This window comes from Schistocerca americana, chromosome 7 (assembly GCF_021461395.2).
Source record: "Schistocerca americana isolate TAMUIC-IGC-003095 chromosome 7, iqSchAmer2.1, whole genome shotgun sequence".
NCBI lineage: Eukaryota > Metazoa > Arthropoda > Insecta > Orthoptera > Acrididae > Schistocerca > Schistocerca americana.
Window position 1 is genome coordinate 48,677,206 of NC_060125.1, and position 7,495 is coordinate 48,684,700.

The 7,495-nt window shown below is 38.6% G+C and overlaps 1 pseudogene; it reads right to left on the reverse strand.

Moving 5' to 3' along the window:
• Positions 1-368: 368 nt before the first annotated feature.
• Positions 369-486, reverse strand: LOC124623261 (annotated as a pseudogene).
• Positions 487-7,495: the final 7,009 nt, after the last annotated feature.

Genomic DNA, 7,495 nt, shown 5'->3' on the forward strand with positions numbered 1-7,495 from the left:
CAGTCCCCTAGAACTGAGAACTACTTAAACCTAACTAACCCAAGGCAGGATTCGAACCTGCGACCGTAGTAGCCGCGCGGTTCCGGACTGAGCGCCTAGAACCGCTAGACCACCGCGGCCGGCCCTTAATGTCGTTGCCGTCACAACAGAACTCTTGCATTACGTATTTGCTCCTCCTCTGTTCTATATTGAGCACTCCGTCCTTAGGACACAAGTGGGCCATCGGGACCATCCGACCGACCTGTCATCCTTAGCTGAGAGCAAACCGCTCCCTCGGACGTTACGATGGTTTTCCGTGACTGGAGCCGCTGGCATTCGGCCGAGTAGCTCCTCAATTGGCATGACGAGGCTGACTGCACCCAGAAAAACGGCAACAGCTCATGGCGTCCCGGATGGTTACCCATCCTAGTGCCAGCCACACCCAACAGCGCTTAACTTCGGTGACCCGACGGGAACTGGTGTATCCACTGCGGTGAGGCCGTTGCCTGCTCTATATTCAAGAGCACATATAATGAATTAATGTTTATTTCCAAATTAAGATCTATTTCCAAAGCTGGGAACTTATTCACATGTAAAATTATTTAATGAGCTACAGCCTTGCAAGAAATTATTCTGCTTAAGTGCGCTAAGTGTTTCATAGTACGCTTAGTTGTACGCTTCATTCCTTTTCACAATACTTCATATAATGCGAGTTCTGTTTAACTGACCGATTCCCCTCTGCCGGCCGGTGTGGCCGAGCGGTTCTAGGCGCTTCAGTCTGGAACCGGTCATGGATATGTATGATGTCTTTAGGTTAGTTAGGTTTAAGTAGTTCTAAGTTCTAGGGGACTGGTGACCTCAGATGCTAAGTCCCATAGTGCTCAGAGCCATTTGAACCATTCTCCTCTTATGATGTCTTGTAACAGTAAAACAGCCTGAAGAAGGAGAGTGTAGTTACATAGCCACCAAGAAAATAAAAATAAATTTAATGATATGGCGCAAGTTTATCTGTGGTGCCATCAAACTTTTTCTCGTTTTGATGTTGAGATTTCTTACAGCCAAAAGTAGTAGCTGGAAAATTGTTTGTTGGTTTGTGGTAAGGCTCTGTGGGACCAAACTGCTGATGTCATCCGCCCGTAGGCTTACACACTAATTAAACTAACTTACACTATGGACAGCACACACCCATGTCAAATACACCAACAACACAAGAAACCAACAGACAAACTCAAGACTACCTATCCCTACTAGAAGCTGGCTCAGCCAATCGAAGATCAAGCCTAACGCTGCCAAGACACAACTATTCTGTTCAAACACAACTGAGGCCGCACGCGCAAACAGAACCAAGAAGACTGCAGGTTACAACTATGGGGACAAACCATAAAAGCGAAAGACCAGCAAGATACCTGGGCATTACACTCGACAAATATATGTCATGGGAGGCACACTCTAGGGACATCACGACAAAAGCCAAAACAAGACTAAACCTACTTCGCCTACTCAGAGGCAGGACAAACGGAGCCAAAAGGGATACAATGATCTACACCTACAAAGCTTTTGTCCGCCCCATACTGGAATATGCCGCTCCGGTATGGATGGCGAACAAAACAGTGACACGGAGGATAATGGCAACAGAAAGGAAAATACTAAGGATAGCAGGCCAGATGAACCCCAGGACACGAAATGAATTAGTATACAGGAACACACTGAAACGTCCCCTTTGAACAATTATACGTGACTGTGCTTAAACTGACACACAATATTTTGTTAGCGCAACGCAATCTGACTTTCAAAATTCCCTACAAAAGAATGGCCCTGACTAACATTAAACTATACCCTTCACAAATCACTTACCTCACAAAAATCTTCGCTGCTCAAGCTACTGCAATACAGCGAGCGCCACTACTGCCAGCTAAATAAAAGATTCAAACTATGGAAGGCACAAACTACTGATAGGGATAGTTAGCAAATGAAAGATATTAATAGAGAACAAACAATGTATTTACCTTGATATCATCATATATAAATATAGCAGTTCATGACAAATTTCAAAACTCCGCCATCTCTCTCCCCACATCCACCACTGCTGGCGGCTCACCTCCAACTGCGCAACGCTACACGCTGTTCACAGCCAGCTGCCTAACACTACAATGGCGAGTACTCCAACAATGCAAAGCAGACACAGACTGCCCACAGCACAGCCAGTGATTTTCATACAAAGGTGGCGTTACCAATAAAAAAACCTAAACAGCCTACTTACATACCGAAAACATAAACAGCCTACTTACATAGCCCCCATGCTCCCCACAAAAATTTTTACAAATTGGATTGGGCAGTGGCCAATACAGATTTGAAAAAAATTTTTCATAATTACAATAACAAAGCAATCAAATGCACACACTTATTGATACAATGTTGGTCAAAAGCTAAAAATTTCTCACAGTCCATAAAGACAGTCCACATTGTTCATCACAGTAAAAATGCAGAGTTTTTCTCAAAGTCTGAGCAGTAAAAGAAAATGCACACGGAAATAGTGGATTTCCATGCAGTCTTGAAGAAGTAGCGTTGTCCTTCCAATGGAAAGACAGTGCTGACTCTTGACATGCTGACAGATAATGGGCCACAACAGAGCAAACCCACAGCAGAGTCATTCGACGTTTTGAAGAATATTGGTAGGTAGGTCATCACAGAGCAGACCCACTGGAGTCCTGGTAGAGATTGTGGTATTGGTGGGCCACCAGAGGTGCAGACCCACTGCAGTCCTTGTAGAAATAATGGCGTTGGTGGGTCATCATAGATGCAGACCCACTGTACTCCTTGTAGAAATGGCCAGCAGCCATCTGTTGCGACTGTGCAGGTGCACAATCACCATCGAAGAGTCTTGCAGAGAATATAGCAAGTCCATAGACCACCACTTGAGCACTCACAAAGTGTTTGGAATTGTCCTTAGAACCAGCAATGCTGTTATCCAGTCCCTTGCTGAATTATTAACAGACGTGCAAACACTAACAGTCCCTACTTCTCACATATTGTCCATATACTATGTCCAACAGAAACGTGTGCAGTGAAATGTAACTTAATTTGAAGAACTGGTGTCTGTACAATTATAAATTTACAACATGAAAATACAATTACAAAGGTACAAAATACATCATTAAAAACATAATAATACAGATAACGTTTGTAGTAATAGGGGCTTTACAAAAGAATAGAAATAAACATATACATCAGTGTTACAGGAATTATGACATAAGTAAATACATAAAAGATCAGAATAACTTTTGAAACATCAACTTTACACATGAGCATTAAAACAAAACAGAATTAATAATGTCTAACATCTTGACAAAGTAAATAACATATTATTAACGCAAATTATATTTGAGGATAACAGTATTCCTCATCATAGTTCATGTAGCTGAGTATGAGAAAAATTCTACAACAAAAGTCTGATGAGGTAAACATATAAAGACAGGAAGAACATATATACACAAGGGTACCCAAACACATAGTGGGATAACACAAAAGGAAAGGACAGGGTTTGTTTCATTGCAGTATTTTGCAAACAAAACTTTCTTTGCTTCTTGGAGATCTCCCTTCATTCATCATTATTCCCAAAAGTCCTATCTAAGCCTGCCTTCTGTATTTCGTTCACATCCTCTGTCAAAAATAGTTTTTCTCTCTGCTTTCTGTATTCTGTTCACATCCTCTGTCAATAATAGTTTTTCTCCACTGTACAGTATCCTTTTTATTTTGCCAGACCATTTTCTGATAGCTTCTCAATGCATTTCTTATAAATTTATAATAGTTAGTTTCTTATATAGTCTCCTCTTAAGCTAACTTAAATCTACTGAGCTCAGATACTAAACTAAGGGACGAGGCAATGCAGCAGCACATAACAAATTAACACAAACAGCAATGCAAAAAAATGCCAATTTGCAAAGCAAGCAGCAGCAAATCTAAATTAACAGATAAAATGCAAAATTACAACTAATATGAGCCAATGTGTAGCAACATGAAAAATAAATGAGTAGTAAAATTGGCTTAGCAGAGTAACACAAAGTCAAATTCAGTAACACTACGCCTGGCAAACAGCAGTAACTTATACCTAAACATGACATAGCTCAAGCAGAAAAAATATTACAGTAAAAACAACAATGCAGATAAGGGAAATGTATATTCACATCTTAATATCTATGTAATTAAAGTGGTGCACCACAACAACTGATTGTAAAAAGAAATATTACCATGTACTTGAAAAGAAAATTATGTGTTACTGTCACTAGTTCCTTCTTATTGTTCTTTCCTTTCCAAGTGCTCCTTTTTTAAAGAATGTGGATCATAAAATAATTATTTAATAGATCTGTTGACAGAAAGTGTTCACATCAGCAAATGCATTTTATTTTATAAAAGCAATGCTGCAACACAGCTGGAAACCAGATATCAAGTGAAATAAGCAACTACGAAAAGCAAAGCATAAAAATATCATTCAATAGTCATGTGGCATTTCGTAAGTCAGTAGCTCTCAACTCTCATAGAAAGACACTTGTCATAATCAGGTGTGCAGATGTACGAATATTTCCCATCAATTCATAAGCATTGCAGTAATTAGTACAAAGTACGAGTAATCATATGTTTTCAGGTAATGAGCGTGTAATATTTGCGATGCTTTCTACAAAGGAATGTCAATAGCAAGGTTAATGGAAGTAATGAGGGTGTCGCATTTGCAATATTTTCTCTAAAGGAATGCCAATGGCGAGGATAAAGGCCTGCCTTTTTTCTTTTTTTTTTTCTACCTGTGCTTCCGGAAAGGCACACCCTAATGGCTTGTTCTCCAGGTGTTTGACACAGCTGCGTGCCCACGACGCATTACGTGCAGGTGGTCACTTAACTTTCTCACATAAAAATATTTCACAGGTCAAGAATTAGCGTTGCAAATCTGTAGAAAGAAAATCCTATGAATATAACGTTGTCCAAAAAATTTTCGCCAGCGTCGTGATACATTCACGCATTTACACACATTTCATAACTCTTAAAGTACGATTCTTGGTTTCCAACATCCTTTTTCACAAGTCAAGAGTCCCTACCCACTATTCATTACTCCTTACCTTATTACACATATACGTATCCATCGACACTCGTCAATATTTCGTCATTATAAATATGAAGCATAATCAAATAACTCATATAGCCTCAGCCTATTAATCATAAACATACCTCAGCAGCATAATACACATCGTCGTCGTAAAAATAACATCATAACACCTCAGTCAAATCTCAAAATCGTCGTAGCTTCCTCCAATAATTAAAAAAATTCTCTGGTCATGTCAAAAGTGTCATCTGCCTCAAACGTACTTTAAAAATCATGAATCCATACCAAATACATCATTCAAAGCTCTCATAGTATCACAATGGTTCCGAAAAAATATGAGCATTTCACAAAGCACAGACAAAATACAATTTCATAAGTGTGAAGTTATCCAACTGTGTAATTGCGTAAACATCTGTCACTGATGTAATAAAAAAAGTTTATCTCTCAGTTACATGATCAGATAGCTGTGTAATTTGTGTGTTAGAGAAATATGGTACCGATGTGTAAAGTTGTATAAGCAAATACCATATTAGCTAGGGTTCCTTGTGCTTGCCAAACACATGGTACACAAAGTAGGCGTGTACCCCCCTGAGGATTAATGTAATTATACCCTCAGGTGTTACAGATTACAGCAATGGAATGAAATGTATCACGGAAAACTTTCTTTGTAATTCAAAAATCTTTAAAAATAAATGTTTTAAGTACAAAATTAATCACTGAAATGCGTGTCCTGTAGCGCTAAATGTGCGTCTTGTTGCAACATAATCTCTGTGGAAGTGTCGTAGTTATCGTCCTCCGAAAGCTAAGTTCTGCAGAAGTCAATGTACTTACCTCATAATACACAAAAGTGAAATGCTTTGCGTATAAATGTCTTAGTTATTACGCTTATTGCCGTGATGAGGAAAGTACTGTGCTGTAACGTATTGTTGTGCTACGGAAAAGGCAGTCTCATTGTAGCTATACCACAAAAGTTACTAATAAAACATGTTTTGCTTTCCAGAAGAATTCAGAAAAACTGTGCAGATATAAAACAGATACACCGCAAAAACAACATTGTAGATTGTTACTCATTAGTAGCGTCGTGATAAAACCGTGTAGTTGTCACATAAACTAACCACTGTGTCGTCTGGTATCTCACAGAAAGTACTTTAAACCCAGAATGTATTTTCAAGTAAACCAAAATGTTGCATTAAAATCTCATTAGCAGTACTGGTAAATGTTCTAAATACATAAGCCTGATAGTCGTTATGTAATCGTGCAACTAACAAGCAAGAATGTACAATTAACAACACTGTGTCGTCTGTTCATTATAACAATGCATTCGTAATTTCTGTTTAAATAAGTTCTCTTGGTTCTTGACTGGATATTTCACTTCAAACATTGTTACATGTTAACAGATTCTAAATCTGACAAAGCATACCAGAAATGTGAAGTGAAAAGTTTTATGGCAAAGACAAAGTTAAAAAGCATATTATCTTGCAATAAACGGTTTTACATGTGAAATGTGGTGTAAACCTTTACTCTTCCTAGTACGCAGAGTTTCAACTTCAACGCAATTATCATGTGGTATACGTCGGATTCTGTAAGGTCCATTGTAAACTAGAAAGAATTTGTGACTCAAGTGTTTCTTCTTATGTGACAATGAGTGAGCTTTAATGAGAACTTTCTGACCAATATACAATTTCTTTGCATTTGCTTTACCGTGTAGTTTTCTCCTTTTGTCTGCTGCAGATTTTATATTTTTAAGAGCCAAATCAATTATGTCTTTGTGTCGAAGTTTACGTGTATTTGGGAAAGGTACAAGCTCTCTGATTCTGTTCGGTGGTTCTTCATTCTTTAGTACAAGAGTAGGTGGTAAAGCAGTGGAATCATGAGGCATTTCATTCAGCACATTTTGAAATAAGTGTAAATATCTGTCCCAATGCTGATGCTTTCTGTGACAATAAAGTCTGCAAAGCTTATTGATTTCTTTCATAATCCGTTCAGACGGGTTACAATGTGGTGAGTACAATGAAATAAAAACAGGTTTGATTTTATGGTTGCGAAGCATGCGTGACCAAACAGCAGATCTGAATTGCGGTCCGTTATCTGAAATGACTTTACCAACGTGTCCAACTTCACGTAAGAAATTTTTAACAAAGGCGTTGGATACAGACCGTCCAGTGGCTTTACGTAACGGTGTGAAAGAGACAAATTTTGAAGTAAGTTCAACAGCGACTAGAACGTACGAAAATCCATTGGATGTTCTGACAAGCGGTCCCAAGAGATCAACAGCAGCAAATTCTTTTAATTTAGAAGGAATAATAGGAAACAACGGAGCACGATGTGAGACAGTAGATGGTTTCGCCTTTTGACAAATTTTACAAATAGACAAGACTCTTCGTATTCTTTTTTCCATATTGTTAAAATAACAAGTCGTTCGAA